We start from the raw sequence: 14,143 nt of genomic DNA on the forward strand, positions 1-14,143 counted from the left end.
AATGGGAGGTCATTAAAGTAAGAATGGGGAGTAAGCATATAGCAGTAACACACAGAAGCAGGTACTTAATCTACTAAAGATGATAAAACACTTAACAATAAATTTACATGCAACTTTGAAGTAACTTTATTTCAGATAATCTTCCTTTTACTTTTACTTAAACAAAAACAAACTAAACCAGAGCAATATCTATTTATTTGGCAGGAGCAGTATAGCAACTTTACTCTTTAGTAACTTGAGCCAAATAAGAACTTTTTAGCTAAACATACTGTCAATAATGAAACCAATAAAATGTATAGATAAATCTAAGTACTTCTTTATAAAAAATTATTTTTCCCAAGCGTATTGCGTTTTACAGTACACCCAATGATTCGAGGACGAATGTTGTTGATAGTTTTTATACAAAAATAACACAAGAATATTTCCTTATGTTTTCATTTTTCATTAGACCAACATAGAACTGGTATTCCTTTTAAGATAAAGTTGATCATTTATTTTTACAGGCAAACCTGTTTTCTGAAAGTACCCAGCCTCAGTTTGGACTAATCAGTGTGTCGACCTGTGTACTTACATCCACCGAGAAGATGTCTTGGTTTAGACATTGCTCATGGAAGAAACTTCGAGAGACTGTCTTTCAGTTGCAGAAGCTTCTCTGACTGCAGGCTGAAAAACACATCTAACAAGGGTGTCAGGCTGCTCAATTAATTCACCTTCCTTTAAATACAAACTCAACTAAGTTGATTAGTCCTATTTCACAGAAACGCTGCCCTCTATATCCTCTACAGATAGGAGAAAAGACGTTAAGCCCCAGGAAAATGCACAATAGTGTACATAAACCTGTCTCAGAGTTTAGCCTTTACTTTAATCCTTCTTTAGCCTTTAAGATGCTTTGTGAGCATTCAGTTAATGCTACTTTTCAATTTGACACAAAAGTAAAATACTATGTGAATAAATAATAAGCTTTTCTTTGATGGCAGCAGAACTGCTTTATATCATCAACAGGTTTTGAGTAGAAAAGTTTCTTCTGCAAGTAAGGAAAATAAATTACTTTCCACAGACCTGCAAAATTAAACAAAAGATGGCAGCCTCTTTAAGGAAGAAGCTTCTAGAACTGACAATTGTACTTTAATTCTTATAGACAGTGAAAAAATCTTTCATAGTCAGTGCGAGAGCTGCAATCTATAGAAAGAGAAAATATGGAATTTTGAAATAGACCTGTTCTTTTATTAAAGAAACAGCTGAAGTCTTGAAAAAGAATATCCTTGTTTTACCATTTCTTACAATTTTACCAGTGGACAGTACATAATAAGAATTCAGTATGAAAAAATTAAAGTTGTGTTACACGTAATGCTTTAGGCTTCTAGAGCGAAGATAATTTGCTGCTTTGTTGACACACATTTTTAGCATTGGATACTGAGGTCATTATAAAAAATTCCATATGGGATGTATTGATTTCATTTTAGGGTGATTGTTCATGAAACAGTGTTCAACCGGGACTTAAAATGACTAACAGATCCAGTCTAGACCTAGGCCCACTGTATCCGAGCTGCACAATCTCCCCAAGTTATAAACTTCTATGAGCTTCAGTTTCCTTATCTCAGAAGAGCCTCATAGAGTTTTTCTGATGTGAGGTAACAATATAGACAAAGTATTAATACCTGGGTAGTTCCTACTGAGTGTTAGTGTATTAGATAACTATATTTCATGAAGTCTTCTGTTGAGTTCCACAGGAGACATTTTTTTTTCAGCCCATCAGATCAGATCAGATCAGTCGCTCAGTCGTGTCCGACTCTTTGCGACCCCATGAATCGCAGTATGCCAGGCCTCCCTGTCCATCACCAACTCCCGGAGTTCACCCAGACTCATGTCCATCGAGTCGGTGATGCCATCCAGCCATCTCATCCTCTGTTGTCCCCTTCTCCTCCTGCCCCCAATCCCTCCCAGCATCAGAGTCTTTTCCAATGAGTCAACTCTTCGCATGAGGTGGCCAAAGTACTGGAGTTTCAGCTTTAGCATCAGTCCTTCCAAAGAAATCCCAGGGCTGATCTCCTTCAGAATAGACTGGCTGGATCTCCTTGCAGTCCAAGGGACTCTCAAGAGTCTTCTCCAACACCACAGTTCAAAGGCATCAATTCTTCGGCACTCAGCCTTCTTCACAGTCCAACTCTCACATCCATACATGACCACAGGAAAAACCATAGTCTTGACTAGATGAACCTTTGTTGGCAAAGTAATGTCTCTGCTTTTCAATATGCTACCTAGGTTGGTCATAACTTTCCTTCCAAGGAGTAAGCGTCTTTTAATTTCATGGCTGCAGTCACCATCTGCAGTGATTTTGGAGCCCAGAAAAATAAAGTCTGACACTGTTTCCACTGTTTACCCATCTATTTCCCATGAAGTGGTAGGACCAGATGCCATGATCTTCGTTTTCTGAATGTTGAGCTTTAAGCCAACTTTTTCACTCTCCACTTTCACTTTCATCAGAAGGCTTTTTAGTTCCTCTTCACTTTCTGCCATAAGGGTGGTGTCATCTGCATATCTGAGGTTATTGATATTTCTCCCAGCAATCTTGATTCCAGCTTGTGTTTCTTCCAGTCCAGCGTTTCTCATGATGTACTCTGCATATAAGTTAAATAAACAGGGTGACAATATACAGCCTTGACGAACTCCTTTTCCTACAGCCCATAGAAATAAGAATAAATGGGCTTTTCCTGAGAAATCCGGCCAAGATAGAATCTCAAGAATTGTGTAACCAGTGATTTATTTTTTCACATTAGCTGCTAGAAAGCTCAGGGTCAAATTTGTGGCCTGCTTTTAAGTTTGTATTTTTAAAGTAGAAATTATCTATGGCTGTTTTTCCTAATATTATTTTCCTTTTGCCTTGATGTCTTACTTCTTGCATTATATGCATGTTTTAAAGTTTCTGTTAGCAAATAATAAATGCATATAGATTTTCATCACTCTAGTAGTCTTAAAATTAGAAGAGTTTGTGTCTGAAAGGCTTGTTTATATTTTGCTCAGTGGGAACTTGTAATGCTTTGTTTTCATATATGCAACATCCTGGTGGGTAATTAGGTTCCCAGATCAGGCATAAGCTGTGCTCATTTCAATATGGAGCTATCATTTATAATTCTTTTCTTTTCTGGAAATGTGATCAGAGTACCAGTGGGGTTCAGGAATGACGCATTTTCCCCTGATCCCTGGACGAGGTACCTGGATTCTCACTTGCTGTCATATTCCTCGTATTCCTCTGTACCAACTCCTGCTGTGAGGGTAGACCAAGACTATGTGAAGGAAGGAAGGAAGGCTTGGAGCCCTGACAGGTACAAGGCGGGAAGTAGGAGAGTCTGGGGCTCTGATTGGAAGTGGGAGCTTCTGGTATCCCGTCAATACACATCAGTCTTCTTGTTGTTGTTGATGCCCAGTTGCTAAGTTGTGTTTGACTTTTTGCGACTCCTTGGGCTGCAGCATACCAGGCTCCTCTATCCATGGGATTCTCCAGGCAATTCTACTGGAGTGGGTAGCCATTCCCTTCTGCAGGGGAATCTTCCTAACCCAGGGATCAAACCCATGTCTCATTATTGCAGGGAGTTTCTTTACCATCTGAGCCACCAGGGAAGCCCAAAAATACTGGAGTGGGCAGCCTATCCCTTCTCCAGGGGATCATCCCGACTTGGGAATCAAACCGAGGTCTCCTGCATTGCACGCAGATTCTTTACCAGCTGAGCTACCAGGGAAGTCCACTATCTGCCGGAGTTTGCTCAAATTCATTTCCATTGGGTCGGTGATGCTGTCTAACCATCTCATCCTCTGCTGCCCCTTTCTCCTTTTGTCTTCAATCTTTCCCATCATCAGGGTCTTTTCTAATGATCTGACTTTGCATCAGGTGGCCAAAATACTGGAGCTTCAGCTTTAGCATCAGTCCTTCCAATGAATATTCAGGGTTGATTTCCTTTAGAATTGACTGACCAGTCTAGCTGTGTTGATTGTTAAAATACTGATATTCTCCTTTTCTGGTTGGGAAATAGCCACTACCCTGAGCCCCCAAGAGTTCTCCTGATCCAGTTGCTGCAGAGCCTCCCCTGAGACACCCCTGCCCCTACAACTAATACAGCAAGCTGCCTCCAGGTCCCTGATCCAGTGCCCATCTGGACTGGTCAATACTGCAGCTGACTGTCAGTGAGTGAGAGAGAAAGATGGCAGTGCTCAGGAGTGGTGAATGGAAGACTAGCCCTGGATATTTGGGGAAGAGTCAGAGGAAGCTCTCCAGGAAGAGAGGAACAAGTGAGGATAAGAGACCACCAAGACTTCAGGGATTATCTGTTAATCATTGAGAAATGTTGGAAATTTGCACCCTGCACTCAGTACAAAGAAAATCCTCTTTATTTTGCTGAAGCTGATCTAGTCTCCTTCAAAAGTCCTGGTATCTGGATAAAAGGAGAGAAAATTACATTTAGTCCAATCTGGTAAATTCACACCTATATGAAAATGTAAAAGAGACAGTATTTCTCAGGTAGCTTAGTTTTCTCCAAGTGCGGTGGTCTCCTTTTGATTTTGTTTTTCTTTTTTTCTTCCTTGAAATGGCACGGGAGTCAGGGGGTGGACGGTTTGCAGTGTCCTTGTAGGAGGAGTTGGGGGAAGGATCCTGGAGAGTGCAGAAGGGCCACACACTGTCCTTTGGTTCTCCTGAGGCCGCTCAGGCTGGAGGCTCTGCTGATTTCTCATGTGGACACCATCCTATGGACTTCTCACCCAGAACCCTCACCTGCTGACTCAACATCTGACACAGCAGAGCCTCTGAGGTTTGGCTGTTCATCCCCTGGTTTAGATGGCTCTTCCTATAGCCCTTGACCGCAGAGTTGTTCTTGCACTGTCTTTGGTGATCGAGCTTAGCAAGCTCCCCATACAGTCTCTGCTACTCTTTTGTTGCCCAAGGGAATGCAGGCACCTCCTTCCACATCACTCTGGGTTTCGCAGGAAAGCTAACTCAAGCTCCCTCTCTACCTGGCCTTCTGGCAATCCTAGGTTGTTTCAGGGTACCTTGCTGGGAAGTCTTTGTCCAGGAAACGACATGAGACGTGAGTCAAGTATGCTTCTGTGCTTAGCTTAGTGTGTGCATGCTCAGTTGCTCAGTTGTATCTGAATCTGTGACCCCATGGACTGTAGCCCACAAGCTCCTCTGTTCATGGAATTTTCCAGGCAAGAATACTGGAGTGGGTTGCCATTTCCTACTCCAGGGGATCTTTCTGACCCAGGGATTGAAACTGCATCTCCTGAATCTCCTGCATTGGCAGGTGGATTCTTTGCCAACTATACCACCTAGGAGGTCCCAATGCTTAGCTTCCCCTCTATTTATCTAACACTGTTTTCCTCTCCTGCACTCTGAAATACTCTGGACACTTCTAGAATCAGACCACCTTCTTGCTGACTTGGTGGGATTTCCCTGACGTACAACTGTGAGCAGGTCCTCCAGTCCTGGTTTGTGTTATGCTAACTGACAGAGATGATATGGACTTTAGTTCTCTATTCTGTCTCCACTAAGCCTAGTTTTAAGGACAAATGTCTCAACTAAGCAGATGAAAACAGAAAGTGTGGGACTGAACACCAGACCACCCCTGATTCTTTGGGGATGGGAGTTCTCATGCACACCATTCTTGTGTCAATGAGCCTCATGATTCTGCAGCCAAGTGGTCATAAGTGGCTGCTGGTTTCTAGCCTTACATCTTTGTATCATCTCCATCAATTGAAAAAAAAATACAAAGTTAGCTTTCAGGTTTTGTTTATCACTGAACGTCTTACTGACTTACTATCATTGACTTATCTAAGTATGGTGAGGATACACTGAAAAATAAAGATTGCTTTTGAACTATTTTATATCCTCATTTGTTTTGATACCGACACACTTTTGATCCACCATGCACTTGAAATTATTTTATCCTGTAGTGTTGAGAACTTGTTTTGTAATAGAAGCATGCAAGTATAGAAAGAGAATGTAATAGGATTGATTGCAAGAACACTTTTTGCATGTAAACAGAAGACTTCCAAAGAAAGAATAGGAAATATTCCTTCTTCATCTGTTTTTCCCTGTCTTTGGCCAGAACATCAATGGTAATTATTTCATGACCTAAGGAAACTGTAAAAACTTCAAATCTGCTGAATTTGTAAAAAAAATTGGAATCTCTAGCTTAATGAAATTATGATTCATTGTAAAAAATATGATTGCATTAAAGATCTTCTTTTGAAATTGTTATATGCTATTTTATACTGCTTCTAACAATTAACAGAAGACTGTGTTTGGTATAAGCTTTGAATAAATGAAAGTATTTGCTTCTAGAAATAATTGAGTTGGAAATAACAAACATATTTTCTGTTGGTTGGCATATATTCATATCTATAAAGTATATTATTGTTATAATGGCAATTTCATCAAATCATGAACTGATAGAAGGCACGAGGAGAAGGGGACGACAGAGGACGAGATGGTTGGATGGCATCATAGACCCAATGGACATGAGTCTGAGCAAGCTCTGGGAGATGGTAAAGGACAGGGAAGTCTGGTCTGCTGCAGTCCATGGGGTTGCAAAGAGCTGGACATGACTGAACAAGTGAAATTTGGTTCATCTCTTGCTCATATATATTGTACAAGTGGACAACAATTTGGAAATGGTAAGATAAGAAAGACAATCAACAGAGGTTTTTGTTTCTTTTGATACTAGTTTTAACTGTTATTTTCCTTAATTTCCCTAATTTAAAAAAGTCTCATTTTCCTTAATTATTACATTTCAGGGACTTTCCTGACAGTCCAGTGGTCAAGACTCTGTGCTTCCAGTGCAGAGGGCATGGATTCGATCCCTGGTCTTGGGAAGTAAGATCCCGCATACTGTGGGGTGAGAAAAGAAAAATCCCATTCAAAAATACGGTTATTATCTTATCACATAAAATCTTATCAAGATTTAGAAAGCCATGAACCCTGAAAATAAAAATAATACTAAAAAATTATTTCCTGTATCACAAAGTACTTTAAAAACATCACTTGATCTTAAATAGTGGTTTTTAATGACCATAAAATGGCAAGCACCATGAGAATTGTATTCTGAAAACATGGTTCTTGCTTCTATCTTATAACCTGTGACTTTTTTTTAATGACAAAATATCCTTGTTTTTACTACATGAGTCCCCTGTTCCCATTTTTCACTCCTGGCACAGCACAAGAAAAAGTATGAGAATTAATTGACAAGGTATAGGAAAGAAAGTAGACTAGCAAACAGAAAAAAATGACATTTCATCTTCAAACAGGAAAATTAATTTAAAAGGATCATGAAATTACAGCATTTGTTTGTTGCTGGTGATATTTTCTTTGCTACCAAGGTCACAGGATAAAAATGCCTCGAGGGAATTTGAATCTAGATTATTTGACCATACACAAACACTTCTAAAACAGCACGTTTTTATTATGAGGGTATTAATTGTAGTGGAATTTGATCCCCCCAAATGATTCGTATTTCTCTAAATAATAAAAGTCTTCCCAACAAAAAATGACCATGAAAAATGAGAACTACAGTTACTGTGCTCTTATACCTCTATAAAATGTTGAGCTCTTGTGCTGAGTGTCTCCATGATTCATGGGTAATATATTTTTACTGCCTTTAGAACACTTGCAAAATTAAGCTAGAATTACCTCAGTTGACTGCTATTAGCCAAAGCTACAGTATCCAATGCCAAAAATAAATCCTTGTAATGATAGACTTCAACATTTGTACAAAGCAGGCTTTTAGAGATTGGTTTCTGGAAACTAAATATTTCTTGCTGTGACAAAGGGCCTGTCATTAATAGATACCTAGCACAGACCAGTTCAATCAACAGATTTCTTTCAACAATGTTTATGGAATTAGCAAAATAACACTAATGATATTTTTTTTTCTCTTAAGGTCTTTTTTTTTTTTTGGTAAAGAGCCTCTGTAGTTTTATAAACGTTACTCAATTCATACTTAAAACATCTAGCTTTTTTTTTTTTTTTAGAAGGCAGAAGAGTATTTGATCAAATCCTCAAAAGTTTGTCGTTTTTGTTTTCAGTCGCTAAATCGTGTCTGACTCTTTGTGACCCCATGAACTGCAGCACACCAGCCTCCCTTGTCCTTCACTATCTTCGGGAATTTGCTCAAATTCGTGTCCATTGACTTGGTGATGCTGTCTAACCATCTCAACCTCTGCTGCTCCCTTCTCCTTTTGCTTTCAGTCTTCCCCAACATCAGGGTCTTTTTCAGTAAGTCGGCTCTTCGCATCAGGTGGCCGAAGTACTAGAGCTTCAGCTTCTTCATTAGTCCTTCCAATGAATATTCAGGGTTGATTTCCTTTAGGATTGACTGGTCGGTGATGAAACCAGAAGTGGCCTTGGACTCCCTGCCTGACTCCTCCAGTTCAGTGCTCTGATGCCTGGTGTGAGCAGTATCCTGATTCAGAGTAAGCTTGGATGTCAATATTTTATACCTAAATAATGAATCACTTTTAGGAGTACCACATGGCATGAAATATCTTTTTCTGAATTGTAGTTTAATACAGATAACATAAAATCTACCATCTAACAATTTTCAAGTGCACAGTTCAGTAGCTACTTTATTCACATTGCTGTGCAACCAGTCTCCAGAACTTTTTTCGTCCTGCAAAACTGAAACTCCATACCCATTAAACGATAACTCTCCAGTCCCCTCCTCTCAACTCCTGGCAATCACCATTCTATCTTTTGTTTCCATGATAGTGACTATTGTGGGTACCTCATATAAGTAGAATTATATGATTTGTGTGTGTGTGTGTGATTGTCTTATTTCATTTGGCATAAAGTCCACAAAGTTCATCCATGTTGCGGCATGTATCAGAAATTCCTTTCTTTTTAATGCTGAATAAAATTCCACTCTGTCTCTGTCTCTGTCTCTCTCTCTCTCTATATATGTGTGTGTGTGTGTGTATATATATATATATATATATATATGTATCTATGATCTTTTGTTTATTTCTTCCTCCACCTTCAACCCAGGGACATTTGGGTTATTTCTATCCTTTGACTGTTTCAAATATTGCAGCTATGAAAACAGGTGTGCAAATATCTCTTCAAGACTCTGCTTTCAATTCTTCTGGGTATATACCCAGAAATGGGATTTCTGGATCATATGGTAATTCCACTTTTGCTTTTTTTGAGGAAACTCCACATTATTTTCTATAACAGCTGCACCATTTTAGAGCCCCACCAGCAGTGCACTAGGGTTCCAATTTCTTCACACTCTTGCCAACACTTGTTATTTCTGTTTTGTTTTTTATTTGATACTATCAATTTATTGGGTGTGAGACGGTATCTTGTAGTTTTGACTTGCATTTTTCTAGTAACTAGTGACGTTGAGCATTTTTTCGTGTGTCTACTGGCCCTTTGCCTGTCTTCTTTTGGAGGTATGTCAGTTCAAGTCTGTCACCCCTTTTGATATTGGATTGGTGTTTTGTGGTTGACCTGTAGGAGTTCTTTATATTTTCTGGATGTTAAGCCCATATCGGAGAAGGCAATGGCACCCCACTCCAGTACTCTTGCCTGGAAAATCCCATGGACGGAGGAGCCTGGTGGGCTGCAGTCCATGGGGTCTCTAAGAGTAGGACACGACTGAGCGACTTCACTTTCACTTTTCACTTTCATGCATTGGAGAAGGAAATGGCAACCCACTCCAGTGTTCTTGCCTGGAGAATCCCAGGGACGGGGGAGCCTGGTGGGCTGCCGTCTATGGGGCTGCACATAGTTGGACACGACTGAAGCAATGCAGCAGCAGCAAGCCCATATCAGATATGTGATTTACAAATATTTTCTCCCATACTGCATGATTATCATTTGTATGTAGAATCTTTTTTTAAAAAAGTTAAACCCTGGCAGTTCAGTTGTTAAGAGTCTGTGCTTCCACAATGCTTTTCAAATCAAGGGGAACGAGTTCCATCCCTGATTGGGGAGCTAAGATCCCACAGGCCGTGTGGCCAAAAAAAAAGTCAGACTCATAGACACAGAGAGTAGAAAGTGATTGCCTGGGGTTGAGGGAGAGAGGATTAAGGAAAGTTTGATAAAAGAATACAAATTTTCAGCTATAAGATGAATAAGGTCTGAGGATCTAATATAAAACATGGTGATGATAGTTGGTTACACTGTGATGTATAATTGAAACTTGCTAAAAAAGAACTTAATTTTTTTTAAAAAAGGTAAATACATGAGATAGTGTATATGTACTTAGCTTGATGGGGGAATACTTTCACAATTAATACCTATATATCAAGTCATCATGTGGTACACTTCAAACACCTTATAATTTTTCCAATTATACCTCAATAATATGGGAAAAAATTATAAATTCTGAAAGAATATTTCCTCAGTTTTTAATGCTATTCTGTAAGCAATGGCTTAGAGACATGACATACTCCGAAAGTTTTTGTTTGGATTATTAACATTTTTGCCATCACCTTATTAAGTCTACAACAACAAAACAAGGAAAAGACTCATGTTTTAAAATGCTTCGATATCCCCCCGTATGTATTCATACACTCAAAAATATTCTTTGAGCATCTGCTGTATATCAGGGGCTTGTTAGGCATTAGGGATAAATTTGTAAAAGTCTACATAAAGGAACAAGACAGTTTATCTTTGTTCACTTCATTGAAAAGGCACATACTAAGGATTAAAATAACTTTGGCAGGTAAAGTATATGAACAGAATCACTGAATTTCAGAGCTAGTAGGGATCTTAGGGATCTTAGTCCAGGGATTCTCAGTGGGGACAATGGCACCTCTTGGGGGGCTTTGTGTAACCCAGTGGAGGGTTTTGGGTTGTTAGGTTGTTTAGAGAATGCTTTGGGGTTTCTGGATGGTTCCAGGGATAGGCGACATCTCACAATGTGTGGACAGACCTGCTCAACAAAGAATTATATTGTCTCACACATAGTTTTAAAGTGTTTCACTGGGAATTCATGAAGATGAATTATACTTAGCAGAACTTAGGACTGAACTCCACTTTACAGGAAAAGCTTTCTCTTATGTGATTTTTGGCATACACTAAAATTTCCATGTATTCAACTATGATGTAAATTGAGGGAAGATTTCTTTCTTCTGTTCCAAATTTTTTTGAGTTGCTCATCATTCCAAAAACAATCACATCAAACACAGCAATGCCTTTCATGTTACTTGAGTCATTAAATCAATACATCATATCATTCTTCATTCTTAGTCATTTTATATCTATCTCTCTACATAAAATCTAATAACACGCTAATTTTGACAACATACTAATTTAGTCCTGACTTCAAAAAGTCAAATGTTTTAAAAACTCAAAAATATTACATTGACTATAAATAACAACATATTATAATATTAGATATAACTTAAATATGTTGATATAATAAGTTAAAATATTAAATAAAGTAATATAAACACATATAAAAATTAAATAAAACATTTTCAATATAAGTGGGTATAAGTAGCAGCTGACTTTTCATATATCTTGTAGTGTAGTTGTGCTGTAGTATTTGCATATTAAAATACATATGACTTTTTTTAGGTTAGTTTCTTTCCTTTTCTCCTTCATAATTATAGTTAGTACATTACACTGGTTTTCTGGAAGTGTATAAGCAGGCTATATAATCTAGGAATTCTACTTCAAGATGTTAAGGGGTATTCCCAAATGTTTGTTATGAGAACAGGTGTTTAGGTCTGATAAGTGTAAGACCAGGCCTACCTGAGATCACTCAGAGTGTGTTTATTTCTGCTACAACCTTTTGTTTCAGTGTTACAGATTTTGCTTACTCTCCTGCCCTCCTTGAGAGTATTTGCAGCCCTGGAACAGGATCTGTGTTCTCTTGAATCTGAGAGCATTAGGCACACTGAAGTCAGGTAGTAGCATGCATGATAAAATGGATGTAGAAATCACGCTGAGTGTAAAGAACAATAGAAATTTTGGCAAATAAAGTGAGAGCTTGCCTTATGCGTCATCTACAATGCAATTTTTTACTTAAGATTTTTTTTTTTTGATGTGGACCATTTTTAGAGTCTATATTGAATTTGTTACAGCAATATGGCTTCTGTTTTATGTTTTGTTTTGCTTTTTGGCCATAAGAGATGTGGAATCTTCGATCAGGGATCGAACCTATACTCCTTGCATTGGAAGGTAAAGTCTTAACAACTGCTTCTCCAGCGAGGTCCCTACAATGTGGTTTTAAAGCTGTCATAAGGACAGTATCTTGGGAGGATAGTAATGACAAGAGGAAGTGACATCTTTGATATTGGGTGTAGTTCTAAGAACTGGAACTCAGACCCCAGGACAATCGAGCTCAATGTTCATGCCTCCTGTCCTTGCATCCATGAGTCAGAGCTATGTTTCCTACAACAGAAGGGAGGTTTTAAAATTAATCACCTAAAGGGAGGTTCTAAATACTTTGTGGTTTTGAGTAGGTTTGGAAAATAATTAGAGATGAAATGCTTGAAAACGTGTCTGGGCGCTGTTGAGGGGAAAAGAGCCTGGCCTTTTTTATTCAGCCCACATGCACCACTGCAGCTTCCCAGTACACATCTACCCCCAGCCCCCACCACCAACACACCCAAACACTTAAACACATTAATCACCATTTTGCACAAGTGCTGTTCTGTTTTCGTTTCTTTGTAGTGTTCTCTTCTCAGGTCTCTAGTCAAAAATGCAGCAGCAATTCACTCATTAATAATCTAATGTTCCCAATTTTTAACTAAGCAAAATCACCCTTGATGTAACACGAACGAACCCTGACCAAGGATAAATGCTTCATGCCGTATCCTGGCGTCATAAACGCCGGTTCTCTCAACTGAAAGAAGAAAGAGCTTCAGGGGGAGAACAAGTTGCAGCTGGTTGCCGTGTGGATCAACCACAGAATGAGACTTCCTCCAGTTCATCCACAGAGAGAGGACCTAGAGAAGATTAAGGGGCAATAACCAGTCAGTCACTGGTAAAGAAGCTACCTGCCAATGCAGGAGATGCCAGAGATGCAAGTTTCATCCCTGGGTTGGGAAGATTCCCCTGGAGGAGGGCATGGGAACCCACTCCAGTATTCTTGCCTGGAGAACCCCATGGACAGAGCAGCCTGGAGTACTATAGCTCACGGGGTCACAGAGAGTCACATATGACTGAGTCAGCACACACACACACAAACAGAAGTCAGTTGCAAAGAGAAGCAACTGCTGGCCTGTTGAGTGACTTTTTGGGATGACATATAAAATAGAAAAATAAGTAACTTTGCTCTTTTGTCTCTAGGGTTAATGCATCAGTTTTTCTTGTCACTAGTTTTTCCTACTTTCTATTCACCTGCTGTTGCCCTCCTAAAGATGTACTGTGAGAAACAAGGGTGAGATCTTATCTTTTCCATCTCTTCATGCAAAATGATATTTCTTCTCTATTCCTGCCTCAGAAACCATGGCAACTGCCTTTCTACCTGGGCATCTGCAGCTAGAGTTTCACCCTGTCACTCATGAGGAAAAGGCTGTCCATATCCCTGTTCTCAATTATAGAAAGCGCCTTTGGATTTGAGCCGCTCATTTTGGGAGACAGTTCCAGTTTCGCGGACATTTTGTTTTATTTGGTAAGATCGATGAGCTAGCCATATTCCATCAAACGGTGGGAGCTGTGGAGGGTGACTACAAAATGTAACATTAGAGAACACAACCTCCATCTTATAAAAGGCCAAAGAAATTTGGCAGTTCTGCTCTGGCCTTCAGGAGAAATATGCCAGCATATTTTTCATAGGAAAACGCTGACCTCCAGGTGCCAATCTGAGCTTAGAGAGAGAGGGAATTTTTGGCCATAAATGCAGGCAGCCAGGGCCAGAGGAGTGATCTTTGTTCCTTCATCAGAACAGAGCCTTGGGTTCAAGGGTACAATACAATACAACTTAATACAATAATGATGATGATACTACTACTACTACTACTAAGTCAATTCAGTCGTGTCCAACTCTGTGCGACCCCATGGACTGCAGCCTACCAGGCTTCTCCGTCCATGGGATTCTCCAGGCAAGAACACTGGAGTGGGTTGCCACTGCCTTCTCCCAATGATGATGATAGCTAACATTTATTGAATGCTTACTCTGTATTAAGCCCTATGCCATGT

The sequence above is a fragment of the Bos taurus genome, chromosome 1 (assembly GCF_002263795.3).
Source record: "Bos taurus isolate L1 Dominette 01449 registration number 42190680 breed Hereford chromosome 1, ARS-UCD2.0, whole genome shotgun sequence".
NCBI lineage: Eukaryota > Metazoa > Chordata > Mammalia > Artiodactyla > Bovidae > Bos > Bos taurus.